Here is a 17087-nt window from a genome sequence, read left to right as displayed (position 1 = left end):
TGTACACTGTAATGCCACACACCATAATGCCCATCAAACATAATGCCACACCATAATGCCCATTACACATGCCATACCGTAATGCCCATTACACATAATGCCACACACCATACTGCCCATTACACATAAAGCCAACGCCGTAATTCCCATTAAACATAATGCCACACACCGTAATGACAATTAAACATAGTGCCACACACCATAATGCCCATTACACATAATGCCAACACCATAATACCCATTAAACATAATGCCAACACCATAATGCCCATTAAACATAATGCCAACAACGTAATGCCCAATAATCATACCACACACCGTATTGCCCACTACATATAATGCCAACGCCATAATGCCACACACCATAATGCCACACACCGTAATGCCCATTACACATAACGCCAACAACGTAATGCCCAATAAACATAATGCCACACACCATAATGCCCATTACACATAAAGCCAAGAACGTAATGCCCAATAAACATAATACCACACACCATAATGCCCATTACACATAATGCCAATGCCATCATGCCACACACCATAATGCCAATTAAACATAATGCCACACACCGTAATGCCAATTAAACATAATGCCACACACCATAATGCCCATTACACATAACGCCAACAACGTAATGCCCAATAAACATAATGCCACACACCGTAATACCCATTACACATAATACCACACACCGTAATGCCCAATACACATAAAGGCAACAACGTAATGCCCAATAACCATAATACCACACAGCATAATACCCATTACACATAATACCACACAGCATAATACCCATTACACATAATGCCAATGCCATAATGCCACACACCGTAATGCCACACACCGTAATGCCCATTACACATAATGCCAACAACGTAATGCCCAATAAACACACTGCGTCACACCGTAATGCCCATTACACATAATGATGCCTATTACATATTTTACCAAATAACTGCTGCTTACCTACATGCTCACTGTCAGACATAAGAATACCCACATTTATTTCTGCAAAACTAATGCAGCAAATTAAATATTTTACATTTGCAAGAGAACAAAACAAAAAATATTAGCATTAGGTCGGGAAAGGGGGGTGGGGAGGTTAGGCTCAATGGGGGAACTTAGAGGTAGGCTGTGGGGAGGGGGAAGGTTAGGGTAACAGTGGTTTCGGGTTAGTTACTTAGAAGGTGGGGTTAGGGTTAGTCTGCAGTGTGGCTATGTTTCGGTGCTGGGGCACGGGGATTAGAGTAGTGGGGACAGATAGGATTAGGCTACTAGGGCAGGGCTAGGCAGCAGGGAGGGAGGGAGGGAGAGGGAGGATAAGTACAGTATACCTACCTGACAGCTGTCAGGATTCCCTCTATCGGGATACCAGCGTTGTATTCTGACGGCCAGTACATATACACTATTGTAGGATTAGAATGTGTGGCCAGCATGATTTAAAAAAAAAAAAAATCAACCAAACCAACAAAAACAACCATAAAATACACCAATAAAATAAAAAATATATACTAATTACATGCCAGTATTATTTATATGCGCCCGAAAAGGTAGAGTGTTATACACAGAAGTCACACAATATACAGTACAGATGCTTGACAAAAGCACATTACAGCACTGGTCCTGTTATTTGCACTGGAGTGATGCCACTTGAGATATATATATATATTATACACAGTATAAGATGGATGGATGAAAATCCCCCCCCCCCAAAAAAAATAATAATAATAGTAACACCCCCCCCCCCCCCCCCCAAAAAAAAAAAAAATACCACAACAGATATCTAGAGAGAGAGAGAGAGAGAGACAGAGAGAGAGAGACACAGCGGAAGACAGAGAGAGGCAGAGAGAGAGAGATACTTGACAGGCCAGCACTCAATGGATCAGGAAAGTAACTGCCGGGGTGCTCAGTAATTAACAATGTAGCCTTCTAGTTTCCAGCAGCACTCCCACGGACTTGCACCAGCGTTAATCTCCGTGTCCGAGTGATATATTGTGCAAGTCTGTGGGAGTGCTGCTGGAAACTAGAAGTTCTGAAGTTCATACATGACTATATATATACATTTAGCAGCAAGTTCTTGCCTGGGCTCTGCCTCGGTCTGTTGCTGATCGGTGTAGGGGCCGTCTGTGGTGATGAAGCTGCACTGCAGAAGCTACTTATTAATGGTACCGGTGCTGCGCTGTTTCAACAGCGTGGTAGGGTCGAAAACTGTGCGCCGCACAGGAAGAAAGTGTGTGGGCGGGCCGAGGTGTGGGAGGCAGCGCTGCAGCGCCGGCACCCCCGTGCGCACGCCTATGCTGGCTACACTGACAGACACTAGAGGTATGGCAGTACCTCTAGTGTCTGTCTCCTCCAAGGCGGCAGCCATTTTTGGAGGGTCCGTCCCCTTGCAGAAGAGAAGGCTGTCTGCGCGGCTGGACTCGGAGGCGGCGACGGCTGCGGCAGCTGGGGTGCGCAAGATGCACACAGCCGGCCGAGTCCTAGCCAGTATCTACCGGCCCGGGGGGCATGTGGCACTCTGCCCCCCGGCCCAGCCCGCCCCTGTTCATACAGTGCATTTACAAAGTTCACAGTCTACCTCCCCTTAGGGGCAGAATGGGAATAGGGTTATGGTCACAGTGTCCTCTAATTAGATTTATTGCATTTATTGTAAATTCATTTAGTTTATTTTGCTTATTTCAAATGATATGTTTTTATGTTGGGAAACTGTTTGCTCGTATATGCTTTCTCTGGGTTGCATTGCTAAGTTAGTTTCCTTGATAGGAAGTGCATAGAGATGATGGAGCATCTATTCTTGGTAAGTAAACAGAGAATGCAGCTGCCACCTACCCCCTACATTATGTGACTTACCCTCTCTATGATGTGACTATACCGTCTGCTCTAATCCTTACTTACATGAAGTAGGGCGTTATGTAACATGCTAAACTACATGTAATGGCCAGTACAGAAATACAAAGCTGAAAAAAAGAAGACAATCGTCCACTTCTCTACCCAGTGTATTCAGGTGGTGAGCACATAAAAATGAAAGAACAATGTGTAGTAACATCTAAATAAATGTTCCAATATGTGATTCATCTGAAATATTCTATCCAGAGGCGCTGGAACGTTTTTAGGTTGGGGGGGGCAAGATATAATCTCATTTTGGCGCCCCCTAAATTGCTATATGTTACCCCCGGGCACTATACACACTGGCAGCGGCATATATGCATGGGCATTATACACAGGGCAGCGGCATATATGCGTGGGCATTATACACAAGGCAGCGGCATTTACGCATGGGCATTATACACAGGGCAGCGGCATATACACGTGGGCATTATACAACCCCTGGATGTGTCAGTCACTGGGGAAGGGAGGGTGAGAGAAGCAGCATTGGCGGGCGCACATCTTCCCTGCCACCCGCCCGGCTATATTACTGATTAATCAGCTGCCCACCCGCCCGCCAGGCTATATAACTGATTTATTATCAGCCGCCCGCCCGCCCCTATATTACTTATGTATTATCCAGTGGTGTAGCTAGGTGCCACGGTGCCCGGAGCAAGGGCATGTTTCGCGCCCCCCCCCCCCCAATTTGTAGTAGGTGAGGCTCCTGCTCCGTGAAAAGTGGGCACGGCCCAACATTATACCACACACCGTAATGCCCATTGCACATTTTAGCAAACTTTGTAATACCAATTACACATAAAGCCACATGCCATAATGACAATTACACATAAGGCCACACATGATGCCAATTGCATACTATAGAACACACCGTAATGCCCGTCGCATACTAACACACCGCAATGCCCGTCGCATACTAACACACCGCAATGCCCATCGCACACTATTTAACAAATCGTAATGTCCATTACACATTTAACCCATAAGTGCCACTTACCTACATGCTCGGTGCCAGGGGCTTCATGCTCGATGCCATGGGCTTCATGCTCGATGCCAAGGGGGACTGAAATTGCTCGTTGCCAAGGGGGACTGAAATTTGCTCGCAGGGCGGGAAGGTGTGAGTAAATGATAGTGCAGAGCAGGGAGGGTGGGAGTGATAGTGCACAGCAGGGTGGGTGGGTGAGTGAGGATAGAGTGCACAGCAGGGTGGGTGGGTGAGGAGAGTGCACAGCAGGGTGGGTGGGTGGGTGAGGATAGTGCACAGCAGGGTGGGTGGGTGGGTGAGGATAGTGCACAGCAGGGTGGGTGAGGATAGTGCACAGCAGGGTGAGTGAGGATAGTACACAGCAGGGTAGGTGGGTGAGGATAGTGCACAGGGGGGTGAGGATAGTGCACAGCAGGGTGGGTGGGTGAGGATAGTGCATGGGTGGGTGGGTGTTGGAGGATAGTGCACAGCAGGGTGGGTGGGTGGGCGAGGATAGTGCACAGCAGGGTGGGTGGGTGGGCGAGGATAGTGCAGAGATTAGTGCACCCCACCCCACCCACAGTCGGCAAAGCAGCAGCGGGGCTTTCCGCGGACCCCCTCCCCCCTGTCGCCGGGGTTGCCCGCTCTCGGCTCCCTGCTGTGCACAGTGCTGCTATTCAAAAGTCACTCACATCTCCCGCTGGACCGCGCTAGCCAATAGGCGCTTGCGGTCCAGCAGGCAATCAACTGGTGGCTACTGGACCGCGAGCGCCTATTGGCTAGCGCGGTCCAGCGGGAGATGTGAGTGACTTTTAAATATACCACGTCTCCTGGGGGCAGCGGGCAGCGGGCAGCCGGCGGGGGAGCCGCACTGACTTGGGCACCTGAGCGGGCGTGATGGCTACGCCTCTGGTATTATCATCCGCCCACCCGCCCTCCTATATTACATACCAGGCGCCGTGGATGGCTGCTGCTGCTGCCGCCGGGGAGATGTGTAGAAGACGCGCCCGCCAATCACAGTGTATGTGGAGGGGATGCGCCGGCAGTGATTGGCTGGCGCGTCTTATGCACATCTCCCCGGTGGCAGCAGCAGCAGCCATCCCCGGCGCCTGGTATGAAATATAGGCGGCCGGGCGGATGATACTTCTTTAATATAGGCGGCTGTAATATAGGCGGGCGGGCCGGACATACTGGCGCCTCAGTAATTTTGGGGGGGGCAAGCTGCCCCCTCGCCCCCCCCCGTTCCGGCGCCACTGATTCTATCCATATTCAAGTCGATAAGGGAACGTACCCCACTCACACAAAATTCAGTGATAAGTATAAAAAGGTTTGGTACTTGTGTAGTTTCACGGCGGCAGCTTACTCTACGTTTGTAGCTACGCTTATAGCATAGCCCAACTACACAAGTAACTACCGTACTGTTGTCGGGAACTGCATCTCTGTCCCCGGCGTCTCTGGCAAGCCTGGTCAGTGCCTCTCTAACACCGCCAGTGCCAGCATGATCCCCTCTCTTTGGCATTACGCATCCTCCCGACCTTTTCATACCCCCACTATCCACGTCGACGTGGAGTTGATTGTATATAGTGTGGAGAGCGCAGCGAGCCACCGAGCCTGAAGCGTGGAGAGCGCAGCAAGTGATTGTAATCACTACAATCAGTACTTCTGACTGACTACGCTGGATCTGACAGGGACGCTTGAGCGGCTGCGGGAACATTACTCTACATCTGACTGACTACGCTAACTATGCTGGCCGCAAGGTATCTTGCTGTTAGTTGTTTCGCCTGTAGGTATCCACTTTTAACTCGTGTACTGGAGGAGAAAGTGAAAAAATAAATAAAATAAAAAAAGTGTATTAATGTCACAGTGTCCTCTTAAATTGTCAACCTCCACCATGTCAAGAGATTTGGTTGATCGTACCCTCACTCACACAAGGCTTTTTACTGTCATGCTCATAAAGGTATCTTTAGGAATCCATAGATCCTCCTATAGGAATGTTCACCTCCACCATTAAGGATAATTATGATCCTCGTACCCTAACTCACATGACAGAGTTAATGAAAATGTATATAAAGGTGTCTTTCAATACAGCAGAAATGAATACCTCAAGCCTAGGCTGGTGTACCCCACCCATGGTTTTAAAGGCTTGGTCTAATACTATAAAGGTATCTTTAGCTTGTTAGTTAAAGGCCAGGAGGTAGGAAAATAACATTGAAACATTACAACAAAGAGTGTAACAAGTGGAGACCACGGAAGGAGTGAATGTTAAGTTACCTCAAAAGATGTGAAGTAATTCTAGTAATAAGCAGAGTCTCCAAATGTCAACACATTTCAGCTCACAGTGGGAGCCTTTACCAAGACATGGCCAGTACCGGGTTGTCACCAGATCATAGATCAAATAAAAGGGCTATACAGTATATGTTCTGAAATCACCCATTAGACCAGGAACATCTCCCTAAATACAAGCTCCCTAAATAGAAACTCTTGTGTTTCTATAGAATACATGGTCTCATTACAAATAATTCAGATTTTACAGAAAGATGCAAAATCCGACTGGCTACTGTGACTAGTTTATATTCAGCAAGGATTGCCCCAACACTTATCAGGAGCAAATTTTTGCTCTCCGCATGTTGCCACCATCTTGACATGCTAACCCATGCACACACTTGAAAAGAGAAGCAACAGTAAAAACACATCTGCAGTTTGTAAACATTATGGTTAAACATGAGTTTAAGATATACAATTGTGATTATAGAGAGCATTTCATTGACAAAGACATTGTACATGCTCCATTGTTATAATAGTCTCACTGTGCATGTTGTTACAGGGAATGGCCCAAAGGAGAACTATCTGACGTCTTTGTTTATTACTAAGGAAAAACGTTTCACCTGCCACAATCCTTGTTGCGCACTTCAGTCTTATTTTCTCCTAAGTGACCAGCGTTCACTCATGCTTTGATGAAAATTGCTCAGTGCTCCATGAACAGAAAACAAGTGGTAGAATATCTGATCCATTAACACATTGCACGGAGAAGAAGTTTCATTTTTTATAGTGGTTTTTTTGTAGTTAACTTGGAAATAAATCCAGGGACTCTGGGCAATATGTACTAAACTTAAAAAGTGATAAAATGAACAGCCAGACAAAACCTTGCTTAACTGCCATGTTGGAGCTGATTGGTTGGTGGTTTATCACTCTCTATATTGTCACTTTTCAAGGCTTAGCACATCTCACCCATTGTGTTAAAACTCAAACTATGGAAGTGCACAGTGTAGGGTAGGGCTGTATTTACACCATTTGTGACCACATGTGCAGTGTACATACCTGCTGCAAACACCTCACAACCAGTGGCGTAACTATAGCACCGCAGCCCCCGCAGTCGCGGGGGGGGGGGGGGCGCTGTGCATGTGGGGGCGCTGGGGGGCTGCGATGCTATAGTTAGCCCCCTCCCATCCGCCACTTGCCCGCCCGCTGCCCGTCCATCCGCCGCCCACAGCCTTACCTGTCTTCAGTGGTGGACGGTCATTCTTCTGCTAGTGAGACGGACCACAATAAAATGTCCGGCCCATATAACAGACTGTTCTCTGAAACTGTCTGCTGTATGGGGGCAGACATTTTGTGTTGGTCCATCTCCATAGCAGAAGAATAAAGCCAGCAAGGGAGCCGGGACCAGCAAGACAGGTAAGGCTGCGGACGGGGGAGGGGAGTGCGGCAGGGGAGGGGGGTGCGGTGAAGGGGGGGCCCCCATTAACGGCGGGGGGGGGGGGGGGGCGCCCAATTCATAGTTACGCCACTGCTCACAACACCTTCATTAGGCTCTACTCACTTTAATGGCCCCCCAACACACTTCACAGTTCATGGGGAGAGCTGGTGTATAGGTGAATGGGGAGCTGTTTGCACCTTTATTGTCCCAAACATTGGCAACCGCCCAATGGGCAGTTGTCCCTGACAAGTGTATCTAGCAAGCAAGAGCTCTACTGGTTGTGACTGCAAGAGGATTGCACAACCACTCCAGATTTATTAACTGGAACAAGCAGTGAGCTCCCGCTTCCTCACACAGAATATCGGTTCTGGAGCTAATGACTGGGACCTGCATAAAAGTATGGCATCCCCACTACCTGACATTGTACACACCAGTGAACAGAAGGTCATAAAAATGAGTATAATTATAAAGTGCTTCCACCCAAACCACCAGTTCATCATTTAGCTATATGAGCTACAGTATGTCCACAAGTGTCTACATTGCATTGCTGCATTGGTAAGGGGTGTATCAGCAAGGGTAGCGGCAGGTGTGTGTGAGGGTGTCAGTTTTGTCACTGGGGACTCCTACAACTTAGTTGCCTTATTGTAGATACCGATATCAGGGAACGTAGTATACCCAGCATTGGGTCTTCTATTAGGCAGCATTAGGTAGATAGGCAGAGGCGATGTGAGCATGCACTAAAGAAGAAATGTCAAATGATAGACAATAACCAACAATAGTGCATAGAATAAGTCGGTCAATGACGTGATTATATTGGTTGGTGGGGAAGCGACCCAAAACCTGCAGGCACACTTCTCCCTCCCCTTCCTCTCATTGGTCAGGTTATCCCTGATTGTGTTTCCACCACTGGACTGGCTGTAGGGGAATACCCACTGGTAGCAGAGATGGATCTGTCCTTACTTCTACGCCGACAACCCCCTCACTGTGCCATTCAATGCTGCAGCAAAATGGTACAGAAGTAGAAGCTGTCAGATCACTGTGCCCACTTCTCTTTATCACCTATCAGCATACAGATGCTGCCACATAAGGCATGTTAGTTATCATGCACATGTTTTCACTTACAGGATCTGCCACTGAGCATTGTGTGCATGTTGTCCTTACAGCAAATGTTGGGCTGTAAGGACAATTCTTGTGCAAACACTACATATACACCATTTTAGTATCAATAGCACACCTATTGCTGCTGCTGGATATTTGATACGGTTGTTTATCAATTGATTACTTTATGGAAACCATTTTATCTGAAAGATCTTTCCATGTTCCTTTTTAGAATCAGTGGAGTTTTCTGACAATTGTTTTAGAGTATATTTCTAATAAATGTTGTTTCAAACTTAAGATATACCTAAAAGTGCCCCCACAAAGAGGTTTTACTGCTTATTGTCTCTCATACATCCTGTCTGAAAGACACCCACTAAGTAGCTTTAGCCAGCCGCCAGAATTTGGGAGGTACCACTGAGTCTGACTATCAAAAAATGTAGGATGTCTATGGGGAAGACATCTTTTTTTGTACTTAATGCAGGTGGTAGCTGTGGAACTTATAAGACTCCCCTACACACTTTCACTTAAAGGACGGACAAAAGGGTATTTTTGACAGTGTGAGCTTGGTGTGTGTGTGTGTGTGTGTGTGTGTGTGTAAGGGGGGTGGGGGGAGGCAGTAAGTTGAAGTTTTGCCTAGGGTTACACCTGTTCTTGATATCTTTGTCTCCTTTAGCAGCTGCCGGAGACCTACAGACTAGTGATTAACCTATTATCTATTTTACATTTATTATATATTATGCCATAATCTCCCCCTACAACCTAACCATCCTGGAAGCTGCTACCCCTAAACATCGACATACATGTTGACACTATAAGCATGTTGATATTCTAAGTATGTCAATATAAGTGTGTTGAACCATGTTGGCATTCTACAGTTATTTCGACACTGCATCATTCAGTATGTACCATTTACAAACTCCCATTGCTAAGTGACAAAACAAAACCTTATACTCATATAAAATTGAACCAAAAGGACCACTCATTCTACCTACTGTAGCTCAGATTCCTGTATTGACTTTTTCCCTGGCCACATACAGTACCTGTGATCATTGATTGATGCCAGAATACAAAGGCTTTAAAGTTTGGGAATAAAAAAGGCAAACTACAAGCCAGCTCTATGCAGGGTGGCTATTGGTGTTCTTTGGTAGAGATGGAGCCAAGGTCCAAACTCTAGTACGTTCACTGTAGTTCTATGGCTTACCTAGATCATACATGCTCATGAAAATCCTCTTTATAAAGCCGTAAACAGGTACCACAAATACACCATATACTGTAAGTATTTTCAACTGTATATAAATATATAAACAACTTGAAAAACAAACTGTACAGTAACACGTGAAACGTCACACAAACACCCAGTCAAGGTCTTAGCCACCTTGAGTTTCCTCGTCCCATGCTCATAACATTTCTCCAAATCAACTGTCATTTGTAGGACCCAATATCCACATGCTGTAATCGATTTGCCAATTGTTGTCTCTCTTTTGCCCTCCAACAGTTAGAGAAAGTACACTGTATAGTAGAGCACTGAAGCATCCAAATTTAGCAGTAGCCAATACAATAAAGACAATACATAATAACATACTGGAGATCATTAACTGGAAATTATACATACTTATTTAAAAATTAAATATATAAATAGAAACATGTTTCTACCACGATAGCACATCTAGAAAGAGCACAATATAAAACAACATTACATCTATAGAGAAACATATCACAGTGTGACATTGAGCTCTCTATAATAGTCCAAGACCACCTAATGAAAGAGAACCAGTCACTGTGTTGCAAGTGAATGATAAAAGCTGAAATGTTGGTTAGAGCTGTCACTCTCAATTCCACCAGGCACAGATCACAACGCGATCAGTAAAAAGCACAATGCTGCTGATGGAATATGTTACAGAAAAGATTGTAACAAACGGAAATCTTATCCGCAGTCCTTCTAATCACAGGTTGGGAAAATGAGACAGTATGCCAGCTATGCTGTACTGATGTAATGCTTAAGATAAGCTTTAAATATCATCTCAGCCTTACTTCTGTTTGATATAATTGTACAGGTAACAACACACTGTTAAATAATTTTACTTGCAGAAGAGTAACTGGGTAGGAGATGTATGCTATACTAAACAGCTTGGCCTTGCTTTTGAATGGATAGAAGACTGCCGACTCTTGCATTCATTCTTATGTACAGAATTAACTGAACCTCCATCCAGCCAGATAACTTGCCTTGCTGCCACTGTGCCTTGTTTCATTGAATAACACAAGTGATTTGGTGATTTGATCACTGCTGCAGCAATGTCATGTAATCATTGGTGCTTTATGCTACTGGCATTGTTGGATTGGTAAGAAAATGATCAGATAGTGGCAGCTCCTGGGAACATCAGGAACCCCCACTGTAGCAAGCAGGACAGAAGAAAATGGGAATTGCACTAAGCTTTAGATACATGCCCACAATACTCACATGACACTCGCAAAAGTATGGGTGATACAAGCTATTGCATGGTCAGATTCCAATGGAACAATGTACAGTATATCACGATTTCATGGAAAGACAGAACAGAGAAGTTACGTCTAAAAAGGAACCAAATGTTTACATGTGTTGCATCTACACGTGCTCTATAGACAAAACCAAGCCAAGGATCTGGAGAATAATGTTAGTGGAGTCTGGGCATCTGTAGCCCATGTCTAGAGAGGAAGGGACCGTTAAAGTAGAGAACATCAGGATGTTCAGAGATCAGTTTTATAAGCTTTGGTACTTGTTTAGTTTCACGGCGGAACTTTCCAGTAGATCGTATGCAAATCGCATGAATATGCGATATTGCATACAATTTACAGACGATTGCATACGATTCGATCTGCGATGTGATTTAGCACACCCCCACTATCGACGTCAGCGAGCGCAGCGAGCCCTGCAGGCGGACATGGTACGCGTCCTCCCAGCCTGTTCATACCCCCACTATCCACGTCGACGTGGAGTTGAATTTATAACGTTTGGCGAGCGCAGCGAGCCACCGAGCCCGATTCGCATACGATTTGCATACGATTTGCATATGATTCGATCCGCAGGGAAGTGCCGCTGTGAATCTAAACAAGTACCTAAGCTTCTAACAAGGACAGGGTGAAATAGTCAGTGGCTAAGGGAGAGTGTGGTCACTTGTTCTCTTCTGCTACAGGTTTGGTAAAAAAAAGATTGGTAAACTATACCCTGAAATGGTGTGGCATCCATGATTCCAATAATATTGATGTGGTTTGCACCATCTGTTTGTAAGCGTAATTCCTGTTTGTACACCCCTGTCTACAAAGCTGCAATATTTCACCCTATAGACTTGCTATGCATCGCAAATGAAGCCATAAGGAGGAAAAACTATAATTTGAGCAAGTCTATGGCTGTGTAGACTGGCTGTGGCAGTAGCGATACTTGTGCCATCTTTCTTCACACACATGATTGCAGCTGAAGGCAGATACACACCCCGAAACAGCCGTTGCCACTTCCCATTACCACCCACAAATGACCCTTTCCTGTCAAAGGTGCGATTAATCACTTAGGGCCTTATTCTGGTCTGTGCGTACTTTCCCGAACTCTTTCGGATGGCGTTTTTTAGCCATCTGCGCATGCGTGGGCAATGCTATGCGCATGTGCCACGCAAGGTCTCCGTACTTGTTCGCACTAATACCGTACAGAAATGTGCACCGCATTCACTCGGGAGATATGGGCGTATTATGGGCGTCATTCAGAAATACACAGGGGCGTAGTTTCAAAGTGGGCGAAACTGGGCGTAAAAATGGGCGTACACGAGGGAGTGCACTAATTATGGTACGCATACATTCGGACTGAACACCGAATGCGCACGAACAAAAAGGCAGGAAACATGCGGTCTTCATACGCAAGTATTGCTTTGCGGACAACACTCGGTCATGCACTAGGCATTCGGAACGCCCAATCAGTATGGGCACACCTCAACCAATGTCAGCTGAACACAATACAATCCACTCCTTTACTCATTACTCATTAATTACACTCTTGTCATTGCTTCAATTGGAACCATTGCAGCTTAAATGGACCATTACTAAACACACAAATATATGAATCATAGGCAAAAATACAACGCATCGGTGCGTACGGCCAGGTTCCCGTCCGTTCTGACACGGTAAGACCGTGCAAACGCTGTAAGACCGTGCAGAATATGTGTGTGTCCACCGCACACGCAAGGTTTGGAAGTCATCCGTAAACACGCCCTGTTCTTCTAGTGTGAGTCCGTCCGTATGTGGAGGTCCGGTGGGCGTTTCTTCGGACGATGTCCGCACAGCGTGGCGTGCGGACCGCTCCGAAAGATTTCGGAAATGTACGCACCAACCAGAATAACCTCCTTAGTTACGTAAACAATGGAATTCCATATAAACCTGACATTTGTTGGGGTCTTAAGCCCTTACCCTAGCCTTATTCCTGACCACAGACAATAACATGAGCTTCCGCAATCATAATGTCTACATCCTGAATGTCAATATCCAGAGACCATCAACTTATATATCTTTTCTCATAATAATATCTGGGGTTAAAACCAAGGAAATTTATAGTTTTTTTTTTTTTTTTGCTATATGACAGGGCATGATCATTTATACCCCTTTCACACCAGCCACCTGGCAATTACATGGCATTTTTGAATGGCGGGTCATTTTTCCGGGTGCAGCCTGTCCCCAATTCACACCACCTGCAAATTACTGGGATAAAGCTTTTCAACCCGGAAATTTGCTGAAAAACCCAGGTTTTGCTGTGGTGTGAAAGGATCAACACAGGTCCTAAATCTCAGATCACTGACCCTGGTCAAGAGCAGGCTCGGAATGCCTCGGAAGACCTGTGTTGACCCTTTCACACCAAAGAAAAACTTGGGTTTTTCAGCAAATTCCCGTGTTGAAAACCTTTAACCCTGTAAATTGCTTCTGGTGTGAAAGGGGTATTACCATATATACTCAAATATAAGCCAACCTTTTCAGAACATTTTTTATGCTGAAAAAGCTCCCCTCGGCTTATACTCGAGTGAGGTTCCCATTTGAGTCAATACATTTTCCCAGTTTTTTGTTGTAAAATTAGGTGCCGCGGCTTATATTCGGATCGATTTATACTCAAGTATATACAGTACATTGGCTTAGGATATCTATGCCTTACAGTCCCCTTTCTTGCTCACAATTTATCTGCCTGGCTCTCCCATCCTTTATAAATTGTACAATATAAATATTCGCTCCAGTTCCCCAGAGACAAGGAGGACAGGAAACAATGTGAAATACAATAGATATAAAAGAAAAAACAGGGCTACATTTATAATAAGTTAACACTGATATACATTGAAATAAGTCAACACTGATATAAATTGAAATAAGTCAATAGTCATTACTTTCCTAAAGGATTCAATGGGACTTCTATAAAAATACATCTGCAATAATTATATTATTGTATCTGTTACATTTCCTGTACACAAAGATAAATCCACAGGACAGTGTAAGACTGCAGCAGCACCTAGTGGTCATCACATAGAACCGGTCACCAGACATTTGTACTCTATCCAAAATCCTTTATTTAGGGAAAAACACAATGAATGAGCTCTGTTGTCATGGATACACAGCTCTGATCTCTCCGCTTAGTGATTTGGTTTATTTCATTCATTCACATCCCACAGAGGGGGACAGCTCACATTTAAATTTTTAAACATACTGAAAATGTGAAGGCTTTCAAAAATAAACAGTGCAGCAGTCTTTGATATATGCTTAGCCCTGGATAAATTAAGCACTTAACAGAATAACCCTGGCCTTAGGAAGCTCTTGTTAATAAAACTGATAGGATAAGGATAGATCGATCTTTCTGACATATGTTATTCAAATATGTATTTCTTTATCCCTGTCTTTGACTTCCACTAGCACAAACAGTATTACTCTTAATGTTGGCCTAGTTATAGATCTGAAAACATACAAAATAGTATAAACTAAAGTAAGCTCTTTGTACTTATCATGGTCTTAAGCTGGGTACACACTAGTACACTCACATTTGAAATTTATCTTTTGATTTCTGTTATGTTCAGCAGTCCCAATTACAGTGCCAATACCTACGTGCGTATACATCTTCAAATTTTAACCCTCAAGAGCCAGATTCTCTAAGCTTCAACAGTGATAAAATGGAGAGTGATAAACAGCAAGCCAATCAGCTCCTATCTGCCATGTCACAGACTGTGTTTGAAAAATGTCAGACAGGAGCTGATTGGTTGGCTGTTTTTCACTCTCCATTTTATCACTTTTGAAGCTTAGAGAATGTGGCCCCTAATCTTCCACCACCATCTGTCAAAAATATTGGATGAAAAGACCCTTTGAGGGGTATTTAATCCCAGCAGACACCCGAAAATCGTCTCTTTAAGCCGATTTTCAATTGAATTTACACTCGACCCATTCAATCTAAGTGCCAACTTCTGAACTATCAGGAAAATCGGCATGGTCGGAAAAACCTGAGGTTTGGTAAATTACACATATTTCCATCTCTCATCCTAACCTGTTTATGCTCACCTCTCCCCTTCTGTGTTACCCCTGTCTGTCTAACCCTCCCCTTTAGAATGTAAGCTCTCACGGGCAGGGCCCTCTCTCCTCATGTGCCTTTCTTAGAATATATAAACCACTGCCACCCTGATAATTGCTTCAGTGTCCTGTCCCCTGATGCAACTATCTGTATTAACCATGTACTTGTCCTAAACTGTCTTGTAATGTAATTTTGTTTTGTGTTTGCTCATAACTATGCTCTGTAAAGCGCTGCGGAATTTGTATGCGCTATATAAGAAACTGTTAATAAATAAATAGATATTTAGTCAATGCGTCTGTTTTTGGCTATTTTCCACCATTGCAGATATGGGTATGGTAGGGAAAATATCCCAAATACCCATACCCAGATATGGGTATGCCCAGATTTTGGCTAGCCTCAGAATCCGGACAACATTAAATACCAAACTAAATCAGCAGCAGCATAGGCTGAACGGTCGAGCAGCACAGATTTCATTGCGTATACAATTCAGTTTTGATATCACACCTTCACATCTGATGAATGTTAAACTGCGCATAAAACCTGATCTTCAGATGCAACCTGTTTTCTTCTGGCAAAACATGTTTGAAGGGGAATACACACTTTTACGGTATTGCATGAACAGGTTTGGAATCTATAGAACAGCCAGTCCACTGAATAAGTGTGTACCCAGCTTTTCGATATTGGACTGTTCTCATGTTAAAACCTTGTTTCCTGCAAGACTCCTGTTAGATTTCCCGCCATCCAGCCATTTCTCTCTCTATCTCTGGAGCGAGTAATATGAGTGGGAGATAGGCAATGTGATGGTAAGCATTGTTTTTCATCTTTTACAATGTCAATTTGAATGCTTTGTCTTTACACTTGACTGATTTTCTTTGTTAGTTAAATATCTAGTTTATACATTAATTGAGAACATATTGATTATATTAAACTATTTAAATCACACATAATGCACAATTGAAAAATAAAAACATTAATGACAACGATCATTTTTGGAAACAGATGGTATAAACCAGGCTTGTCCAACCCGCGGCCCGCGGGCCGCATGCGGCCCAGGTTGGCTTGTAATGCGGCCCAGTGCAATTTTGTGGGCATGATCATTCATGTTTCTTCTGATTCCTGAAGTCCGGTCCCAGCAGTCCTTTGCGGAGGTGCGCGAGTGCACGGGTGACGTCACCACGCACCCGCGCACTGGAGTACGGCACTTACACTATGTCAGGCGTCGGTGGAGGCGGGAACTCTATTCTGCATGCAGTCGGCAGCCATAGGGAGGGAAGGACGCATGTCTGGCGGCACAGCGCTGTGTGTTGCTGGTGTCTTGGGGCGGACAGCACTTTGTCCTACTGCAGTGATAAAGGTGGAGGGGCGGACGGTGCAACTTAATACAGGTCTGTTGGGGCATATGTGTTATATGGCACTGTGGGGGCATATGTGCTATATGGCACTGTGGGGGCATATGTGTTATATGGCACTGTGGGGGCATATGTGCTATATGGCACTGTGGGGGCATATGTGCTATATGGCACTGTGGTAGCATATGTGCTATATGGCACTGTGGGGGCATATGTGTTATATGGCACTGTGGGGGCATATGTGTTATATGGCACTGTGGGGGCATTTGTGTTATATGGCACTGTGGGGGCATATGTGTTATATGGCACTGTGGGGGCATTTGTGTTATATGGCACTGTGGGGGCATATGTGTTATATGGCACTGTGGGGGCATTTGTGTTATATGGCACTGTGGGGGCATTTGTGCTATATGGAACTGTGGGGGCATATGTGCTATATGGCACTGTGGGGGCATATGTGTTATATGGCACTGTGGGGGCATTTGTGTTATATGGCACTGTGGGGGCATTTGTGTTATATGGCACTGTGGGGCATA

The sequence above is a fragment of the Crinia signifera genome, chromosome 9 (assembly GCF_055691185.1).
Source record: "Crinia signifera chromosome 9, ASM5569118v1, whole genome shotgun sequence".
Lineage (NCBI taxonomy): Eukaryota > Metazoa > Chordata > Amphibia > Anura > Myobatrachidae > Crinia > Crinia signifera.
This window is presented reverse-complemented; position numbering follows the sequence as displayed.